The sequence below is a fragment of the Halichoerus grypus genome, chromosome 10 (assembly GCF_964656455.1).
Source record: "Halichoerus grypus chromosome 10, mHalGry1.hap1.1, whole genome shotgun sequence".
Classification (NCBI taxonomy): Eukaryota; Metazoa; Chordata; class Mammalia; order Carnivora; family Phocidae; genus Halichoerus; species Halichoerus grypus.
The window spans coordinates 117,389,830-117,411,243 of NC_135721.1; the positions used below are offsets into that span (position 1 = coordinate 117,389,830).

General features: G+C 58.3%; 1 protein-coding gene across 4 annotated transcripts in view; it reads left to right on the forward strand.

The window, feature by feature from the left end:
* Positions 1 to 4,580: 4,580 nt before the first annotated feature.
* The window catches only part of SRC (SRC proto-oncogene, non-receptor tyrosine kinase), a 49,560-nt gene continuing 32,726 nt past the window's right edge, over positions 4,581 to 21,414 (forward strand). For 2 of the 4 annotated variants that reach the window (XM_036101556.2, XM_036101557.2), the window contains exon 1: positions 4,581 to 4,745. The gene's annotated coding sequence lies outside the window, so the exon portion shown is untranslated. The remainder of the gene's footprint in view (positions 4,746 to 21,414) is intronic. The other 2 variants (XM_036101558.2, XM_036101559.2) reach the window with 1 other exon arrangement.

Here is a 21,414-nt window from a genome sequence, read left to right on the forward strand (position 1 = left end):
TATCTCCCCAGGCCCTCCTCTGCTTATGACCCTTCATGGCTCCCCAAGGCCTCGGGACAGAAGCCAAGCCTGGCATTCAGGGATCCTCAGGGCTCACCCCAGCCACCCTCCCACTTCACCTCCCCCACTCCAGCCTGCCCATCATGTGCTCCATCGGCGCTACCCCGGTCATAGTTGCAAACACAGCGGTGGTTTGGGCCTCTGTGTCTTTGCTCACGCTGTTCCCTTTGCCTGGAACATCATCTCTGTCCTATTTTCACCTGCAGCGCTCTCCTCAGACTTCTACCCTCTCCATAGAGGACCTTCTTTTTTCACCAGCCTCCTACTCCATCACACACACTGGGTGGGAGTTGGGGGCCCCTCTGGGCCCCTCCGGCCCCCCGTGCTTGCCCCCACCACTGTGCCTGGTGCACTGGTTGAAACTTCCCTCTCCTCGAGGCTATGAGCAACTCCAAGGCAGAGACCAGACTTGCTTTCTTCACTGCTGCATCCCTAGCCCCTGGCACAGACCCTAGTACCTAGTAGATGCTCAGTAAATACTGACTGGCCAGAGGAGGGAAGAGTAAGGCTTAGCCTTGCAGGCAGAGGGCCCAGCAGGTGTAAGGCCTCCAGGTGGAATGATCTGCTATGATGGAATGACTGTAGAGAGGCCGGCTTGACAAGGAGGGAGGGCGATCAGGGCCCGTGTGGGAGGCCTGAGTGGTTGGCAAGGGCCAGATCAGGCTGAGGCACTGAAGAACTGGGCATCTCTGTGTCACTGTAAAGAGCAGTCCCACAACGGGCCACGCCCCTTCCACAGCCTCAAGCCAGAGCCTGCCCTCTCTTCCACCCTGTTCTTTCACCCTGAGCCCCGTGGCTTCGAACAGACAACTTGCAGTCCACCTTCTGGGGAATGACAGGGCTGGTCTGGAATTTCCCGCTGAGAGTCTGTGATGGGTCAGCTTCCTAGTCCCTGCTTCAAGGGTGAGCTGGGCTCCGGATGGGCGTGGCCACTAGGCCACCACTGAACCAGAGCCACCAGCGCCTTGGGTGAAGTACAGATGGGGCCTCAGATCCCATGTCATGGGAAAGCTCTCACCCAGGGGACTGCTGCCCGTTGTGTGGGTCCAGGCCTCCCTGACACCCTCTCCTCCGTGTAGCTTTGACCCAGGTTGGGTGTCAGAGGGAAGAGGAAGTTTCCAGAGATATAACGTGTTGACATCAGTCCTGTCATTTGCTGGGTGCTTTGAGTTGGGAGATTGTCCTTGTAGTATTCCAGGCCTGGCCCAGGGCTTTGTATCCCATTGGTGGTCCATAAATGTTTGCTGTCCATTAACGATGATGAATAATTTGCGGGTATTAAGCAATGAGTGGCTGTTTTACTAACAAGGCTTTAAACGGAATAAAGCACAAACGGTTGCTTATCCACCAGACCAGGGACTCTGGTATCTGTGTAATCACGGAAGCTGGTACCGTTGTTGGCCCCACTTTATTGATGAGTAAATGGAGGCTCAGAGAGGGCAGGGTCATATAGTCAATGACTGGAAGAGTTGGAATTTGAACTTTTTTTTTTTTTTTTTTTTTTAAAGATTTTATTTATTCATTTATTTGAGAGAGTGAGAGAGAGAGAGAGAGCACATGAGAGGGGGGAAGGTCAGAGGGAGAAGCAGACTCCCTGCTGAGCAGGGAGCCCGATGCGGGACTCGATCCCGGGACTCCAGGATCATGACCTGAGCCGAAGGCAGTCGCTTAACCGACTGAGCCACCCAGGCGCCCGGAATTTGAACTTTTGTATGTGGACGTCCCTAGTCTGTGTGATGTCTCCAGCCAACTGGGCGGTTTCTGCTCTGTGTTGGGTATGGGTCAGACCACAGTCCCTGCCCTCAGGGTGGGGACAGACTTGCAGTGTGCCTCCATCAGGGGTCTGTCAGGAAGCATGTCCTGGAAGGGGTGGCATTTATTCAGGACCTTGATGAGCAGGGGGGGGTTGGGAAGCTAGAAATATGGGGCAAGCATTCCTGGCTGGCTTACAGCCTGAGCAAAGGCCCAGGGGGGTTGGTTTGAAAATAACAAACACTTCCACTGCTCAATAATGAAACCATCGTATTGGCCACATCCTCCTGAAGGGCGGGCCTCCTGAGAACCTCAGCCTCGGAGCCAACCCTCAAAACCCGTGGTGGCTCCAGGTGGAGGGCCTCATCTGTGCTTACAGAGCCAAGACTTGTCCCAGTCGCCCCCACCTCCTTCAAGAGAGCGTGTAGGGGTGTGAATCCTGGGGGCTCACACATACTAAGTGTAGATCACCTGTTTCATCTTCAGGAGAGCCTTCTGAGAGAAGCACGATCTTTAGCCCATATTGCAGATTGGCACACTGAGGCTTAGAGAAACAGCATGCTAACCGTCACATATACAAGAAATGGCAGAGTTGGGACTTGAACCCAGGTCCATGGATCCAAAGTCTGTGCTTTTAAATCCCTGTGTCCTCCCAGGTCCAGAAGAAGCCCAGAATTTTCCGTTGAAGTCCTAGGGATGAATGTGCTGAGCTTGTAAATATTTAGCACACTGGAAGGAAAAAAAAACACCTTTTTCCCCCCCTTATTACCAAGGTGTAACTATTCCCACCAACTATGGCTAATATCAAGCTACCAATGTGACATCATTGACCTTGGAGTTGGAAAGAGATGAGCACAATTAGCTCCTATAAATGGTAAGAGTCAGTTCCAGCACTCACTGGGTGACTATCCTATTCCGGCTGAGTGTGGCCAGTGAAGGCCTTCAGGAGCGAGTAAGAGAAACTGAGAAACTTGCTCCTCCAGCCAGGGGCCCGCCCAGAATCCCAGGAAGCTGCAGTTAATCTTTAAGTCAGCCTCCCAAACAAGCACAGCTATTCAACCAGCCCAGGCTGGCTTCTGGTGCCGAATCTGCAGCTGACCTGCTATGGGACTTCAAGCAGCTTCTGCCTCCTCAGGCCTCAGTTTACTGACCATAAGAGCTACCATTAACTGATACCATTAGCTGAGCACAGCCACCCTCACCCTTGTCCGTTCTGACCTTCTCAGGAGTCCTCTGTGGCCACGTTCACTTCTGTTTTACAGGCGAGGGGAGGGGGCTGGGGAAGTCGGTGGGCTTGTACAACGTTCGCCAGGAGGGCAACTAGTCTAGATTTGAACCCAGATCGGGCTGCCTCTAGGCCTTGCTCATTCCTGGTCTCTTGGAGGCTCTCTTGTGCTCTGAGGCCTTTGCTTCCTATACTCTAGGGTTCGCCTCCCAGCTCCTCTCAGGAGGAGAAGCCTAGGCCTGGTGCTGTTGGACCTGGCTGGGCCTTAGTTTCCCATCTGTGAAATGGCAGAACTTTCAGAGAAGGAGAGAGGAAGCAGGTGGTGGTGTTTAAAGCTGGTTTCAGACCCACCCTTCCCTATGCCATGATTCCCGGAGGACAAGAGCCAAAGTTGGGGTGCAGTTCTGGAGCATGGGCTGGGAGGTGGTGGCGGTAACGTTGTTGACCTAGTGTTTGAGGGAGCCTTTGTGGCATAAAGCAGCGTTTCCTTATTGTCCCCTTTCTCTGCTAAACTCCTTGCCCCCTGCATCCAGATGTAATTTGCCTCTTTATTTACTTGGAAGTGTGATTGCCACTAAATACTGACTTCAGCCCCCTCATAAGCAGGAATATCTAGAACTCAATGACTTCTGATGAGCTGCCTTAGTTACTGTTTTGTTTTTTAAATGCACATTAAAATGAACACATATCGGGGTGCCTGGGTGGCTCAGTTGGCTAAGCATCTGACTTCAGCTCCAGTCATGATCTCAGGGTCCTGGGATTGAGCCCCGAATCTGGCTCCCCGCTCAGCGGTGAGTCTGCTTGTCCCTCTCCCTCTGCTCCTCCCCCTCTCCCTGCTCATGCTCTCTCTCTTTCAAATAAATAAAATCTAAAAAAATAATAAAATAAAAAATAAAATAAAATGAACACATATCTATTAAAATAAATTTGCTCCTCTCCACACTGTTCCTCCTGCCCCAGTCCTTACTTTGGGAAACTCAGGTCAAGGCCAGGGTCCAGGGCCTTGGACCTTCCTTCTCTGTGCCTCAGTTTCTTCATCTGTAAAATGGGGATAATCATCAGTCTGCCCAGCCTAGGTGTTGTAGATCCTAAAGTCTACCTGAGCCATTAGTATGGTGCCTGGCAAAGAGAGAGGGCTTCATGAGTGCTGACATTATTATTATTATTACTATTATCATCATCATCGGTAACTGAGAAAGAGGTGAATTGGGGGTAAATAGGGTGGGTGGGCTGCGGGCGGTTAGGGAGGGCATTTTGGCTTGAGGGTATTTTGGGGTCCCACAGGGTGGGGCGCTCTCACAGGGCGGGGGTGGGGGCAGGGTTTCTGTGCCTCCGCCCCCTGCCCTGCCCCGCCCGGACCCTCGGCTCCAGTGGGGTGGGGGGCCCGCGTGTGGGTCTCTCCTAGGTCACCGGCGGGGAATCCGTCCCCGCACGCTTCCTCGTTCCTCCTCCTCCCGGCGGCCTGCCGGGCCCCTCCTCCCTGCTCGCGCGCTCCCTCCCTCCCTCCTCTTCCCCTCCCCGGGCCGCCTCCTCCTCCTCCTCCTCCTCCTCCTCCCTTTCTCTCTCGATCTGTCTCTCCCGGCCCGGAATCCATTCCGGCCTGGGAGCCGGAGCGGCCAGGCCGCCGTCTGCCCGACCCCCTGGCCGTGCGGCGGTCTGTCCTCCCGTGCGTCTGTCTGCCGGTGCGCCCGACTGCCGACCGGCCCAGGTGAGCGCCCCCCGCCCCTCCGCGGGCCCCCGGTCCCGGCCGGCATGGGGGAGCCCCCGCCCGGGACCACCGTGGCGTCGGATCGCCGGGCCGCGGGGGGCTCCTGTCCACCCCTCCAACCTCCACCCCCGGGTCGGGGCCGCGATCCCCGAGCGCCGGGCGGGCGCACGGGGACCTGCCCGGCGCGGCCTTTTGTTGTGATGCCGCGGGGGGAGGGGGCTGGGCGGGGGGCTCCGGGGGGTCCTGTCGGCGCGGGGACCACCTCCGGCTCACCCTTCCCCTACGAGCCCCCTGGGAGCAGGAGCCGGGCCGAGCCCCCGGGCCAGGTCTAGGCCAAATCTGAAATCTGAGCCTGTCGGCGCCGCCTCTGGCCGCGGCTGCCGGGCCTGGCGCCCCCCGGCCGGGGATGGGAGGTGGAGAGGGGCCGGGCAGGGTGGGCCTGGGGGCGCCGAGCCAGGGGCGCCGGGCCCGGGCACCAGGACCTCCCTATCCTCCTGGGGCTTCGGGTAGGGCCTGGTGCCGCCGGTCTGGAAGGGACTGGGCCACACTGTTGGTCCCCACTGCCCCCAGCCCCCAGCCTCGCCCCTCGCAGGCCCAGCCGCCTGCCTGCTCAGAAGTTGGCAAAAGTTTTGGGTTTTCTCCACCAGACCGGGTCCATCTCCCTGCCTGGGCTTCAGCTGGGGGTGAGTTTGAGTGCCAGCAGGGCCAGCTACTTGCCTTGCCCTGTGTGGTCAGATGACTGCCTACCCTCTCTGATCTGGGGGTTCTGATCCGTGGCAAGTGGGTCTGGCTGGGACTCCTGGGCTGGTGGAAGGATGGGGGTGAACAGAAGAGGCTCACCTATGGGGTATCAGGTCCGCCTCTGGGGCCTTCTGACTGGACAGTGGGCAGAACAAGTGAGCCTTGTCCAGGTGGGGTCCCAGAGCTTCAGGACCTCCACAATGGGGGCAGTGGTCCCTGGGTTACCCCGGGGAAGTCCAGGCCCAGCCACGGTGCCGCTGATATCAGACTTGTTTCAAGAGGCCAGGCTGGTCCTGTTACTGACCCCCTTCTCAACCTCCTGGCTGGGCAGACAAGACACCGAGATTTCTTGTCTCACTGGGTGACCTGGGCCAAGGGACGGCCCCTCTGAGCCCCCACGTGTGGAATGGGGGAATCTCCATGAAGGAGCTTGGTGTGTAGTAGGTGCTCAATAAATGGGCGCTTCACTGGATGAATTGCCTAAAATGGGTGGGGGCTGAGGGTGCTGGTCCTAGTGGGCCCGTGTCCAGAGGAGGATGGATTGGTGTCCGAAAAGCCACCTCATCACCCCTTGAGAAGGAGACAGCTCGAGCACAGTCCTGCCATCCAGCAGCTCTGTGGCCTTAAGCCACTCACTGCTTCCTTGGGCCTCAGTCTTAAGCATGAAATAGGCCGCATGGAGAAACTGAGGCTCAGGGAGGGGAGTGAGTTGACTAAGCCCACGCAGTTTGAAGCTGGAATTAGAACCTACACTTCAGAGACCCCAGTCCGGCTGCCTTGCACCCCCCTCCAGTGTTGGGGGAGCAGGGGTTTCCCAGTCTGGGACCAGGCACACAACAGTGTCGGAAAAGACTATACTGATTGATGAGTGATTGCATGGAAGCCACGAGGCCCTTTTGGTGGTGTGCTGATGTGGTGTGCCTTGGTGATGTGGTCTTTCCACCCAGGGAAGTGATTTACAATGTGTCACCTCTCTCAGCTGACTGCCTGCCTAGGCCCTCCTGGGCGGCCCCCGGGCTTTTATCCTGAAGGTGCCTGCCAGCATTGCCCTGTCCTCTGTGAGCTGCTTATCTGTTCTTGTTCTTGAAGGCTTAGCTTCAGCCCACCTCTTCCAGGAAGGCTGCCCGGCTCTGCCTCCCCTCCCCAGCCTCTTCCTGAAGCATGAACTCTCTCCAGCTCACAGCACCGTGCCTGCTTTGGCTTCTTCCCTGATTGTAACCTGGTGGGTGGGTGGGATGTCTGGCTCCCCTAAGCCCCAGGAGCCAGGGAGGAGATGGTTCAGTGACCTGGTGACAACTACCTCCCGCCAACCCCCTGGTCCTCAGTTGACCCCATTTTCCCAAACCTGCCTAGATGCAAACATCCATGACCCTGTATGAGCATCTGCTCTATACTAGGAGCTTCAGACTCAGGCTGAGCAGTGTGGTGATGGGGTTAGTGGTGGGAGTTATAGGGGGCATCAATCAGGAGGCTTCCAGGAGGTGGTGCTGAGGGAGAGCAAGAAGTTTGCTCAACAAAGAAGGAGGGAGGGTGCTCTTTCTTCCCTTCTATTCAGACACTTCCCAGGGCCCCTGGGGTTGTGGAGCGTGGTCAGCCTGGGTAGGTCCTTGCTGCGGAACTGTGAACAGGTCCCTGGCCTCCCAGATATTTGAATCTAGACGGTGAGCCAAGTAGCAAACAAGTTGCCAAATAAATTAATATATAATCACAGATGCGATAAGAGCTCAGAGGGAGAGGCGTGGGTTGCAGAGGAATCTTGAAGGAAGTATGTAGGAGTTGGCCAGGCATGGAGCTAGGGGAAGGGCTTGCCAGCCAGAGGGAACTGCATGTGCAAAGGCCCTGAGGTGGGGGAGTGTGTGTTGTTATGGAGAAACAATGGGAAAGCCTCTGAGTCTAGAGTGTGGAGAATTAAGGAAAGTGGGTGAGAGGTGAAATGGGTGGTGTTTTGGGGGGTGTTATCAGCAGGGCTGGACCGTATGTGGGCCTTGGGGAGGAGTTCGACCTTCATCTTCACACAAAGGGCTAATCGGTGTCCCCCGTGTGAACAGCCTCATGCTGGAGGCCAGGGGTACAGAGCTGTTCAAGGCACCTGGTAGAAATAGATCTGTGGGCTGGACTCCAAGTATTCTGTGAGGGCCTAGATCAGGAGTCAAGAGGAGGAGGCATTTGAGTCTGGGCTTTGAAAGTGGAGTAGGAGTTCACTGGCAGGAAGGCAGGAAAAGGGGGGAGCCAGCAGTTGGGGAAGTGCATGCAGGGCGGCTGGAGGCTGGAAGTGGGGTGGGGAGCAGGCAGGGGTCAGCTGGAGACCAGAGGTATGATAAGGGCTCAGGAGTCAGAGAGGTCTGTGTTTGAGTTCTGACCGTCTGCACTTGTTATGTAGCTTTGGGTCATTCACTGTATCTTTCTGAGACTTTCTTTCTTTGCCTTGAAAATGGAGACAATAGGGGCGCCTGGGTGGCTCAGTCGTTAGGCGTCTGCTTTCGGCTCAGGTCGTGATCCCAGGGTCCTGGGATCGAGCCCCGCATCAGGCTCCCTGCTCTACGGGGAGCCTGCTTCTCCCTCTCCCACTCCCCTTGCTTGTGTTCCCTCTCTAGCCGTGTCTCTCTCTGTCAAATAAATAAATAAAATCTTTAAAAAAAAAAAAAAGAAAATGGAGACAATAAATATCTCCCTATCAGGCAGCTGCTTAGGGAAGGGGACCTGCCTTGAGCCGTGTTCCACTGGGTGACCTCGTCGGCTTGTCGCGAAGGCTTTAAGTGGATGAACTCACGGAGCCCGAAGGTGCTGGTCTGGCCAGGAATGGCCTGGGAAAGGCCTCCCGTGTGCTGGGTGATTTGAGTCCTGCTCTGCCCTTGCTGTACGAGGAGGCTCAACTGGGGAGAGCACTACTGGTCTAGCTCAGCCCAGCTTCTCGAAAGCCTGCCTTATGTGAGATTGATCCATTTTCCAGATGTAAATACTAAGACCCAGAGAGGAGAAGCCACTTCCTGCCTGGGTCGTGTGGCTCCTATACCCTCTCTCCCCTTGGGTCCCTACAGCCCTTTACTCCCCCCGCCAACTGCTCTTACCCCCTTATCTTCACGGTAAACCACTCTGGTTTCCACTCAAGCCACTGGGCGGGGCGGGGAGGGCGGGTACTTCCTCTGGGGGCACCTCAGTTTTCTCATCTGTGAAGTGGGATAATAGGAGTCATGCTCCTAGGATGCCCAAGAGGACTGAAATAAAGCATTTAGCACACATTAACCAGATAAATCGGGGTGGGGAAGACCCAGACCCGACTCAAGTCCTTCCTCCTCTGGCAGCGGAATCAGTTTCTGAAGCTGTAAAATGGGCCTGGGGCTTACCCTTAGTAGGGCCAAAGGGAGAGTGGGAGGAGGTTGTACCTGCCTTTACCTGGCTCTGCATCACAGTTCTGGGAAAGGTAGGCCGGCTGCCTGCTTTCCCTGTGTTCAAGGCCCTGTTCCCACTGTAGGTCCAAAGGAGCCTCGGCCTCTGCACACCTCCCTTGTGAAGATGGAATCCGCTCATTTCTCTTGGTGCCTTGAATCTACTGGATGGATGCTCAGTAACTGTGACATTCTTCTCCCTCCCCCTCCCTCGTGGGGGCTCGGAGAGTATCCAGTCTTAGGATGGCCCAGGCCTGCACCATGTGTTGAGAAGCCTTCTGAGGCCCAGTCTTGGCTTCCTGGGAATGAGCTGTGACGGAGTAATGACGTCTGCCGTTGGCGGAGGATTAGAGCTTGTTGTACATGCGCCATGGGTTTGTCATTCCTGGTCTGTTCTGACCTTCTCTTTTCACAGATGGGGGAATTGAGGCCAGAAAGACCCAGGACATATTAGCCAAGCTGGGAGAAAAAGGCACATCTCTTGTCTTTTGATCCAGGGCTCTCCCGACTCAGCCAGCCTGCCCCTTCCCACAGGACAGCCGAGTCAAGGGGTAGATGAACGGGGAGGATCCCAGAGCCCACAGCCAGAAGCAAAACCCCTGTTGCCCGGCTCCCTGCTGTAGGACCTTGAGCAAGTGACTCTCTTCTAACCTGGGCCTCAGTCCCTCTCTTCCCAGCAGAGCTACCCAGAGGAGTTCTGGAATAAAATGAGAAGCGTCTCCTGCCCTGGTCCTCAGTTTCGTCCTCTGTGCAGTGAGGACTTTTCCCTCACTGAAGCTCTGCGGTGGGGATCCTAGCCGGGGGGTCCTCCAGGGCAGGCCTGACCGAGTCCTCTTAGAGCCCATGTGGGGCTGTTAGAGACTGTGGGAACGAGTCCTCTGAGTCCCCAGACCTGCTGGGCTGCGAGGCCAGCACAGGCCGACTCCTGGTGCGGGGGGCGGAAGTTGGGGTTGGGATGGTGTCAGGAAACTCAGCTCCCCTGTCCAGGCCTGATTACCTTCTCTCGGCCCACCCAGATTTGCTGCCCTGCCTTTGACTCTGTCTGATGTGGATGTCCTCACGTCATGCCCTCTCCAGCCAGGTCACTGCAAGGTGGCCCATTCCATCCTTTGCCCCGGCATGGGGTGGGCAGAACTTTTGTTCCCATTATACAGGAAAGGAAACTGAGGCTCAGAGGGGACAAGGGCTGGGGCCACCGTCTCCCAGGACAGTAAAGTGTGAGCCCAGACTTCTGGCTTCTGGGTGATTTGTAGCATCCGATTCCCACTGAGTGTGCACCCAGCTTGCCTGAAATCTTTCCCAAGGAATAGGGTTGGTGTGTTGCTGGGGGCAAGTGGTCCTGACTTTCTGGGCTTCTGCTTCTGGAGTATTGGACCTTGCAGGGAGCCCCCAGCTCCACGGATTGGCATCTCACGGGTGCTCAGGGGATATTCATGGCATTAAGGGAGTGGACGTAGCAAGGCTTTTGGAGCCCATTGGTTCTGGGTTCAAATCTTGACTCTGCCATTTGCTGTGTAGGATTGTGGGAGAACAGTCGCCTGGGGCCCTAGTATCCCTGTCCGTGATACGGGGGTGACAGTGCCAGGACCAGCGTTGCCAAGGTGGTGTGAGGGTCAGAGGGGCTACTGTAGGGCTGCTTTGGCAGAGTCCGCACACAGCAGATGCTCCCTGGTTCTGGGGGCCTGTGATTATGAAGGCAGTTCCCTGACAAGGCGGGGATTCGGGACCGGAATTGCGGGCCAATTGACCGGGAACTCCCCGGGGCTGAGACTGGATTCCTGTGCCTGGGGCAGGCTTGTCCTACGGGACGTGGCCGAGGGGAAGGTTAACCAGAGACAGTGCTCGTGACTGGGTGGATTGGAAACCACCAATGCTGTCTGGCCTCCCTGAGCCCAGCTCCCGCCTCCGCCCACCTGTGACTCGCCCACCTGCGGCTTGTCAAGGCCTCCCGGTGCCCTAACCCCTGCGCTCGCGGCCTCCTCACCGAATGGGTCCATCTGTCCGAAGGTGACCACCGATGGAGCCGTGGGGGCTTTGCATCTTGGCCTGCCTGGCGCTTTTGAGGAGGTCGCTGAGGCTCAGAGAGGGGCCAGGTGGGCCCGGGGCTCCGCAGCAAGGGCTCCTGGAGGTGAGCTCTTCCTCTGCCGCACCCCGGCCGCACCCCCGTTTCTCTTGTACCCAGGCGGCGCTTTAGCCACCTGTCTCCCTGTGAGCCTGGGTTGTCCAGCCTCCGTGGGCCCTCGCTCTCAGTACTTGTCTCAGTGGCTAAGAAGCCTCTGCCTCCAGAAGGCTCATAGGGACCACCCTCTGTGCCCCAGCCTGAGTCCATTCTTCCCTCCTCTGCACCCCGCTGCCCCTTCTCTGCCTTCCCTCATGGCGCTGGCATGTTCTGTCCCAGATGGCAAGTCATAGGATTCTTTTCGCCTCGTAGGCAGTACGGCGGTGACCGTCACTCCACGGGTGCCGCACTTGACAGTTTACAAAGCGCTTTCCACAGCCCCCTCTGGGCATCCCCGGCAGGGCCAGGAGGGAGGCAGAACCATCATAATCATCTTCATTTGGCAGATGAGGAAACTGAGGCCCCAAGTCAGGGTCACCCCAGCTGCTCTCTCTGCTTGCGTGGATGGGACCGAACCCCACCCCCATGAACCCCCAGTCTCCCGAGACAGGAACCCCTCTCTCAGAGCCCCATGAATGGATTTGGAGGTTCAGAGAGGTGAAGTGACTTGTCTGAGGCCACGCGGCCTGCAAAGCGGGCAGAGCTGGGAGGGTTCCTTCTAGGACTCAGAGAAGGGGCAGGTTGTGCCCACGTTCCCACCCCTTCTGAGTGGAGACCCAGATGCAACCGTGATCCTGAGGGAACGGTGGTGACCAGCCCCTGGGGTTCCTTCAGAAGTCCCCTGGCTCCCTCAGCACATCGTTGGGCCCTGGGTCGGGTCCTCCCAGCATCCTGCAGGGCAGCGGTTCTGTCCCCATTTCAGACAAGCAAAGAGACTTGCCCAAGGTCACCCAGTGCATAAATTTGGACCCAGGGCCCCGTGAACTCTACAGGCCTGTCCTGCCTCGTCCAGGCCGAGCCCTTCTTTGCCTCCTGTCTGACCCCTGGCCCTCCTTCAGCCCCTCCGCGGCATTCCTTTCAGGGCGGTGAGGCCAGGAGACCGCTCTGGGAAGCCCCCCAGCCCCCAGCCCCAGCCCCAGGGCTTCCCCTCCACCTCCGACTGTTGTCACCCACAAAGCTGTGTGACTTTGGTGAGTCAGTTCACCTCTCTGTACGTCCGCTTTTCTACCTGAAAAATGGGCCTAATGACAGTATCCACGTCATGGGCTTGTTCTAAGGATCAAGTGAGGTGCACCATGCTTTCAGCAAAGCCAGCATGTAGCGTGCACTCAGTAAATGTTAGCCGCCATTTTGTTATAATTTGTATCAACTTGAAGAGGAAAGGATTGACAATCCCATGCTCCAGATAGGAAAACTGAGACTCAGAGAAAGGAAATAGCATCCACCAGGCCACAGAGGGATGTCACAGGTTCCTGGGGGCACATCCCACTTTCCAGATGGGGAAACTGTCCCCTCCCAGGACTCAGTTTTCTCATCTGTGCAGTGGGTTTGTGCATATTGTGGGGAAATAGTTCTATCACATCAAACCAATGTGGTTCCTCAGTCAGCAGCCACCTTAGGGTGGGGGGTGGGGGAGGTAGGGGCTCCTGTCTAGGCTGGCAGGGGCTGTGCCCTGTGCACTTTGTCCCTGAATTATGCCAAGTTCTCAAGGCTGGGCCTGTCTAGGAGGCTGAACCAGACCTGGTCAGGCCTTCTGGGTGCCCTGCAGCTACCGGCGCCCAGGTCCCACCACATCACCTGGTTCACCCGCCGCCTCTGCTGTGTGCCCTGGACAGTCGGCTTCTCTTATTGAGCCTCAGTTTCTCATCTATGAGATGGGGGCGGGCGTCTTTCTTCACTGGGCTGTTGGGAGGACTGGATAAGCTCATTTTCCCCCCAGATGCCTGCCCACGCCAGGCTTAGAGAAAGGCCCCAGCTGGTGGTTACGGTGATGAGGATGGGCAGGATTCTGCCTGGCAAGAAGGGGGAACAGCATTCCAGGCAGAGGACCCACGTGAGCAAAGGCTCGGAGGTAGGACAGTTTAGGGAGCACCCTGTAGTTAGGTGGGGGTAAGTGGGTGTGGACTGCCACCTTCCAGGATTTAGACTGACCCTGAGGGGAGGGGGCAGGGGTCAGCGTGGCTGCGGTGATGTTGACCTTCCTGCCCTCCGAACTTCAGATTTCCTTTCAGAGCCTTGCGAGCAGCCACCTGTGCTCCCCACCCCCCTCCCTGCCAGGTGTTCCCGAAGGCCCTGGAACCAGATGAGCCACAGTTCTATTTGGGGACAATTCTGCTGTTCCCGTTTCTCTCCTGTGCCCTAGTTTTAGAAACGACGTGGGTTTGGTTACCAGTTGGCCATTTGCAGACAGCACCCCCCCAACCACCACTCCGCCCATACCTTAGATCTGTGGGCAGCATGGGCAAAATAGGACTCATTATTGCCTCTGGGAGTTGTTCCTGGCCTCTGTCCCTGGATTCTCTGGGTAGGGAGTTGGCAGCTGGACTCTTGATTACCTGCTGCTGGACCCCAAGGGATGCACCCTGGGACCAGCCTGCACTCCGGTGGAGGCGGACACAGAGCCTGATCGTTGCCCTAGCACAGGGTAGGCACTGTAGGAGCTGTGGCAGCCCATTACAAGGCCAGGAGGGCTTCCTAGACGAGGTGACACCTGGCTTGAGTCTTAAAGGATGAGCAGGAGCTCACAAGGAAAAAAGAATGGTGAGGGCATGCCAGGAAGAAGGGAGAGCCTGGGCGAAGATCTGGAGGGGGGAACTCACCTGGTGGGGCAGGCATAGCCTGGGGAGGTGGGGAGGGTCAGCTCAGGTACAAGGTAGTTAGAAGGTGACTAGGTTGACCAGGCAAGGCCTCAGTACCTTGCCAGGCTTTGCTGAGGCCTTCTGCTAAAGGTGTGAAGGGAAGACATAGAGAAGGGTCAGACCTGGCTCTCCAGTGCTCAATTACTATTGTCAAGTGAAGGTAGCCCAGGGAGGCTGGGATTCCAGATGGGGATCAAGAACCCCTCTCTGGGGCAGAAGGTAGGGCCTGGTCTGGGGCCTTGGAGGGAGCAGACCAGGGAGGACTTCCTGGAGGAAGCGGTACATGACATTCCTGAAAGGATGGCATAGTTCTCTGGAGGGAGGTGGAGCTTGAACCAGAGCCTGAAGGTGTGGTATGAGCAGCTCCTCTTGTTGGAGCCCCAAGGAGTGGTAGAGTTTTGACTTGAGAGGTGCTGGTGCCCATCCGTGGAGAGCCCCGAGCACCTACTCCGGGAGTCTACATGCTGTCCCCGGGGCTGAGGAGAGACTGCTGGGCAGGACTGACTCATTCAGCATTGTGGCTTTGGTGAGGTGGCCCTGGAGAGAAGGTGGGCGCCGGCAAATGGCAGACAAATGGCAGGTCTGGGATTGATGTGGGAGCGGCAAGGTGAGGGGTGGGGGCCTCAGCCCCGCTCTGCCTGCCTGGACATCCTTACCCTGTGGAAGCCCGCCTGGAAGGAAGTGGTGGAGACGTGTTGGGGCCTGGCTGGCCGATTCCGAAGGCGCCTGGGACATGGGCTGGGCATGGGGCAAGTGCTCTGGGTTCAGGGCCTGGCCTCCCTGCCTTGTTGGGTAAACCTTGCCAGGGCAAAGGTCTCCCTGCTTGGGTGCAGGGCTAGACATGGTTGTCCATTTGTGTCTCCAGAAAGGCCCCTCGACCCTCTTGAACCCAGAGGGTCTGTACTCCAGGCAAGGTGGGTTGAGAACCATGGCTAAAGACTCTGGTGCCAGATGGACATGGGTTTGAAACTCAGCTTTGTTCTCTGTGGGCTGGGAGACTTCGGCCAAGTATCTTTGTCATTCTGAGCCTCAGTTTCCCCATCTGCAAAATGAGGGTCACCCTAGAGTCTTCTAGGGCTTAATGAGATTTCAGAGGGCTGTGCCCAACACCATGCCAACCCCTGGGCTCTGGCTTTGGAGCTGTTGGCCCGGCTGACCGGGGTGGTGGGACCTGCTGGGCAGCTGAGGGGTGGCTTCCGGTCTGCCCCAGGCTCAGCACGGGCACCGAGGACAAAGCCCCTTTGTGGCGGGACAGATGGAGCCTGGGAGCCCCCCTCTTCGGGGAGCAGAGGGCCACCTGCCCCTCCTCCTCACCCACTTCCCCGGGGGTGGGTGGGGGAAGGAGCTTCCTCAGACAGAGAAGATGGGAAATGAAAGTCGGGTTGTGCAGGGGGAGAGCTGGGCTGGCTGCAGCCGTGGAGGCCAGAGCCTGGCTGTGAGCTTGGGTGGACCTGTCCCTTCTCTGGGCCACCTTCTCAGGGCCCTGGGCATCCCTGGCAAGTCCCAAGTCCCAAGCCCACTGTTCACTTATCCATCCGTCTATCCCTCCGTCCAGCCATCCTCCCACCCGTTTGTCCGTCCATCCGTTCAGTAATTACCAGGTATCCGCTCCATGCTAGGCCTTGTGTTTTCGGCCAGTGTCCACTCTGACCGGATGGTAGCCGAGCATCCCAGCTGTTAACTGTTTTGAATATCACACTGCCACAGGGCATTCAGCTGTGAGTGAGACAGGAGTGGTCCCTGTCCGCCTCAGACGTATGTGTCATCAGAGCTGTGGGCCGTGCTAGGAAGGAGAAGTTGGAGGTACCTGCTTGGGCTGGGGGAGGTCAAGAGAGGCCTTCTGTGAGGAGGTAGCTTTTGAAATGAGACTCAGAGAGAGGACAGAGCTGGCTGCGTGTGTTGCCATTTGAACAGGTGGCCAGGAAAGGCCCTCTGAGCCCGTGACGAAGGAAGTGAAGGAGTGACAGTCTGGGGACAGTGTGCTCTGGGCAGAGGGAGCAGCAGGGACAAAGGCCTGGGCGAGTGTGTGCACTGGGTTCTCAGGGAAAGGGGAAACAGTGGACAGTGCGAGCAGATCCGAAGTGGAGGGGGTGGGGCTGGGAGAGTCCTCTGTAGGGCTTGGGAGGCCCCCGTGAGGACTTTGTCCTTTGTGTTGTAGGAGCGATGGTTAAGACTGACATTCCAGAAAGGCTCTCTGCCCCCAGTTGGCCAGCTTGGAGGAGGAGGCTGGGCCTGGATTAGGGGGTGGCCGTGATGAGGGGAAGTGGCTTCAGGATGTGTTTGGAGGTGGGACTGACAGGACTTGGAACTGGCAGCAGGAGGAATCATCTTTCCTTCTTGGGCTGCTGGTGATGACGGGCTGAGTCCCCACCACAGACCACTGTGGCTTCTGGTTTATGTTCGTTCCCTCCCCCCAGTCCATCTGGAGGCACAAATTCCCAGTGCCTTCTTCACCTTGTCCTGAGGGCTGGACTGAGCCTTCCAGCTGCACACATGAGGTGAAAGTGGCAGGACCCTGCCCATTTTACAGATGAGAAAACCGAGGCTAAGAGTGGTACACCCACGGCCTGGGTTACACAGTGGGACAGGGTTGGGGCTTGGCCTCTCAGGACTCAGAGGATCTATGGATTTGGGGAATATGGACCCTGCCTCCCCAGTTCCAGCTAAAGATTTCTGGGTGTACCTGAGATTTCTTTCCTGCCCTGAGCTATCCTGGGGAGATGGAGGCTGCTCAGTGTGACCTCAGGGGTGGGGTCAGGAGCCTGGACTCTCACTTGCCATGTGACCTGGACCTCAGTTTCCTCTGCGGGGGATCCCTAGCTCACAGCACGTTGGGAGGACAGGTAAAGTGATGCATGTAAAGTGTCATGCCTGATGCCAGGCATACAGTAAACATTAAGTGATCAGCAGGTAGTTTTATGATTGCCGTTTCTGTGGGGAGTAAGGACCTGTGTGTAAGTCTGGCCTCTGGCTATGTCCACTCACAGCGCTGGGCTTTGGGGCAGGGCTGCAGGTGCCAAGTGGTCTCTTCTAGATAATTCCACACCAGGGGCCTGAAGGTCCCTGGAATCCATGCCCAGTCCACTTTCCACGTGGGGAAGCTGGCCACGAAGCAGCCATAGGGACAGAGCGGGGGTTTTACACCGGGGGCCTGCAGCCTCGGCCGGCTCCTGCGCCACTCACTTCCGGGCCAGGCCCTTCTTCCCTCTAGGGCTTCTAGGCTGGGGACAGGTGGAGACAGGTCCTAGCGGGGAAGGGAGCCTGCACTCTACAGGGCAGGGCAGGGCAGGACCTGGAGTCTGGAAGGGGGGTCCCTTTCCTGCCCAGGAAGAAACCCGAGAGGGGCTGGAATGGTTCTGTCTCTATGGGGCGGGGATTAGTGGGAGCTCCGGGGTCCACTTGGCCTCTGCCTTCCCCGGGCTGCGGGTCCTGTCCCCCGCGGCACCCCCGCAGCCCGAGCCCCGAGCCCGCAGCGCCCTGCCCCGCCCCCGCCGCACTGGCAGAGCCGGTTTGGGGCCTGCCCGCCCTGAGTGTGTTTGCTCCAGGAACTCGGGACCAGACATGTTGCGGCGGCCCTGGCCCGTGGATGGCCCCTGGCTCGCTCTTCCCTCCTTGCTCACTCAGCAAACATCCCCTGGTCCCCGTTCTGTGCCTGGGCCCGTGCCGGGTGGGGCTTGGGGCCTGGAGCTGTGTCCGACTTGCACACTGGCCTGTGTAGGTCGGGGAGGTCAGAAGCTCTGCCCCGGGGATGCGTCAGGCAGTGGCCGGGGACAGGGGTGGTCGGGGTGTAGCCTGTGGGGGTGGACAGACCCAGCGCCAGGCCTGTACCTCTTCATTGTCCGGGGCCCTGGTGGGACCCAGTCATCCTTCCCCCCTCCCCCCATCTCTTCCTCCCTCCTTCCCTCCCTTCCCCATCTCTTCCTCCCTCCTTCCCTCCATCCCCATCTCTTCTTCGCTCCTTCCCTCCCTCCCCCATCTCTTCCTCCCTCCTTCCCTCCATCCCCATCTCTTCTTCGCTCCTTCCCTCCCTCCCCCATCTCTTCCTCCCTCCTTCCCTCCATCCCCCCATCTCTTCTTCGCTCCTTCCCTCCCTCCCCCATCTCTTCCTCCCTCCTTCTCTCCATTCCCCCATCTCTTCTGCCCTCCTTCGCTCCCTCCCCCATCTCTTCGTCCCTCCTTCGCTCCCTCCCCCTATCTCTTCCTCCCTCCTTCCCTCCATCCCTCCCTCCTTGCCCTGGAGTTTGTGAAGGGTCAAGGGGGGCAGGTGGGGAAGCTTTGGGGGCGGGGACAGCATGTGCCAAGTCTGAAGGCTAGAGGGTGATTACAAGTTGAAGGGAGGGCCGAGGGGGAGGGAGGAAGGAGAAAGCAGCGGGCCTCCATCCTGTGAGCAGCAGGTAGGAGATTTCAGGCCATCTTGCCAACCGACCTGCTGTCCCCAACCTCAGGCTCAGATGCCCCCTCCCTCGGGTCTGGCAGAGGCATCCTTTCATGGGTTAAGTGAAGGGAGGGCTGCACGTCCGAGGCCACACATCCAGGGTGGGCCACCTGTGCGTGGGCTTCGCGGTTGGGGGAGGGGGTGGAGCTCAGGGCTGACTGTGTGGAGGGCCCTGGGCCACCAGGTGCACCTGCCCACCAGTGTCTCTAGAGGGAGTCCCTGCCTGGGTGTGGGTGGGGAGGAGGGGGCACTCTGTGTTCCCAGAGCGGAGGGGCAGACCTGCTGGCAGGGAGCAGCGAACCCTGTGAGCCCCTGAGTGCGGTGGGCAGAGGCCTCTGGCTGGCAGTTGTCCCCCCAAGGCCCATCAGCCATCGGCCAGTGGGGGTGGGGCAGCGGGGAGCCCCGAGAGACGACCTTGGAGAGGCCACAACCTTGGAGAGGCCTGGAGAAAGCAAAACTGTCACCTCAGTGGCCCCAGGGGTGGGGGGTGGGGTCGGGAGTGGTATCTGCTGAGGAACCCTTGGCAAGCCAGGGCCTCTGAGCCCCGAGATGCGGCGTGACTTGCCCGAGATCACACAGCGATTCTGATGGAGGCCTTCCATTCAGCCAGGTGGGACCTGGCTGGGTCCCTGAAACCTGCCTGTCCTGGGCCTAGTGCCTTTTGAGAATCTTCTCTTCAGTCTCGATGCCCACACCCTCATTCAGGGGCCAGACTCGCCTCGCTGTGTGACCCCAGGCCTGGGCGCCCCCACCTCTGAGCCTCAGCTCTTGGTCTGTGAAGGGGGATGATGTCTCACGAAGGCTCCCTGACACCGGGGCTGTGACCTCCTGGCCTGTGACCTCCTGGCCTGTGAGCCGTCCTGCTCACCCACTGGCCGGGCTGCCTGGCCTAGGCTCTGGGGTAGAGGCCAGAGGAGGGTGGGTGAAACCTCCCAGGCCCGCCGACCTCACTGGCCCCAAGATGCTCCCATGGGCGGGAGGACCTGGCAACTCCCTTCCAGTGACTGACCTCTTGGGCCTTGGGGTGGGGGGATGGTGGGAAGTGGGTGTGGGAAAGCTGGAGCCACCCACTGTGTGCCTGTCATTTTCCCCATTTTTCTGCTGGGGAGACTGAGGCTGCAGGACTTAACACTGACCGGCTCCCTTCCTTTCTCTTAATGATCCTACCTTTAGGCCTTTGCCCAAGCCGTCGCTTCTGCCTGGATCATACTTCCCCTTCCTCGTTTCACACACTGCCCAGTCTTTGGACCTCAGCTGCGATGCCCCCTCCTCTGGGAAGTCCACCATGGCTTAGGACCCTTCTTGCCCCTCCAGCCCATGAGAGCTGGAGGTTACTGTGCGCTGACAGGATCGCTGTGGGTGAAGGCTCAGTAACTTTACCCTGCCCCACCCCACACCCTCAGGGGCCTGAGAAAACCTTCATGGCCTCCCCTCTCAGTTTTTCAAGCCTTTCTGATCTAAATTGCCAGACATCCCTCTAGGGCCTCCTTCAGACCTCTTCAGGCCTGGGCCAAAGACCAGCAGTGACCTAGTTAAGCTGGGACCCACACAGTCCAGACCTCTCACTCGATACCCCCCTGCCCATCTGACCTTCCTGCCTCAGGACCTTTGCACATACTGTGCCAACCTCCTAGACTGCCCTTCCCATGCCTCCTAATAGGTCCAGGGGAGACAGGATGGGCTTTGGTATCACTCGAATCTGTGTTGGCATCTGGGTCTTCACTTCCTGGCTGGGCAGCTTCCTGGAGACTTTCTGTCCTCATGTGTGACCCGACTGTGGCCATGGCTCACTTCAGGGCTGTTGGGAGCATTTGAAGGGGTAGTGTGAACCCTAGGTGGGAGGAAGTGAGGGGGGAAAGTGTGGCCGTCAGCATGCCCCAGTCCACGCCACCAGCCTGCTTTGGAGCTGCCGATAGAACTGAGTCCTACAGAGGGAGCTGAGGTGGCCCTAGACCCTACCAAGAAGAGCCCAGCCGAGGCTCCTTCCTTGGGCCCTTCCCTGTAGGGGGAAGCTCCGAGAGGGAGGGACTTGCCAGTTAGCTGCTAAGAGGTGAGATTTTAGTCCCATCATTTAATCAGTGTGTGTCAGTTTCCTCATCTGTAAATGGGGTACTGAGAACGGCACGTAGTAGATCCTAAATACATACTAGCTAATCCTACTGTCACTGTTCATATTCCCCTACTCTGGAGCCAGAGTCTTTTCCATATTCCGAACCACTGGTAGGAAAACACCCCACTTTGACAGGTAATTCTTCTGAGAGTGTGAAAGGAAAGAAGGACTCAGGTGAAGACCCCTGCTTCCATTTGAGTGTGGGAGGCCGTAGGGGAGGCAGGAAAGGGATGCAGCCCCCGTCTGTGAAATGGGAGTGTTGGACTGACACCCTCGCCATGCTCCTCTGGCCTCCTCCGTGGACAGGGCGGCGCTGGTGGTCCTGCCCCACAGGGCTGTTGTGAGGAGGGAGGGGGCGGCAGTTGGGGCCCCAGCCTTGGAGGTTTGGAAGGGTCCCATGTTCACTCCCTATGTGGCCTTAGGTCAGCCACGCTGCCTGTCCTGGCCTCTATTTCCCCATATGGCCAGTGGACTGGCCACGGAGCCCTGCTTAGTCCCTGATGTGTGGACTACCTGACAGATACCAGCTGGGACCAGTGGCCTTGGAGAGAAGGGCTGACGGCAGCCTAGGCCCGGAGCCCCCGGAGCCCCAGCGGGCCTGCTTCTGTCTTGGATGGTGGCCGGGGCAGCTGACTTGGCTTCTTAGAGCCTCCCTCCGTCCCCTCCTCTGCAAGACAGGGCTGATCGTCCCCGCATAGCTGGGTCCTGGTGAGAACCAGAGAGCTAAGCAATAATGGGAACAATCACGTTCACAGCAGTAAGGGCCCCGTTTATGAAGCGTGGCCCTTGCATTCAGGGCTCTGCATCGGTTAGCTCATTTGCCTTTTGCTGCCTGGGGGTGACCATGGGCATCTCCATGGTACTGGAGGAGGCTTTGGCCCATTTACCCAGGGTCCTCCCATGGGCCGCGGCAGGGGACCCCCTAACCACGATGCTGTAGCCCACCTGGCTCAGGCAGGTGCCTGATGGGACCTTTCCAGTCCCTCTCTCCAGAGGCGGGACTGATGGCTGCCGATGGGCTGTTTCCCTCCCCACCACCTCCTCCCTCCTCCACCCCAACACATTCCTGATACAACCTTC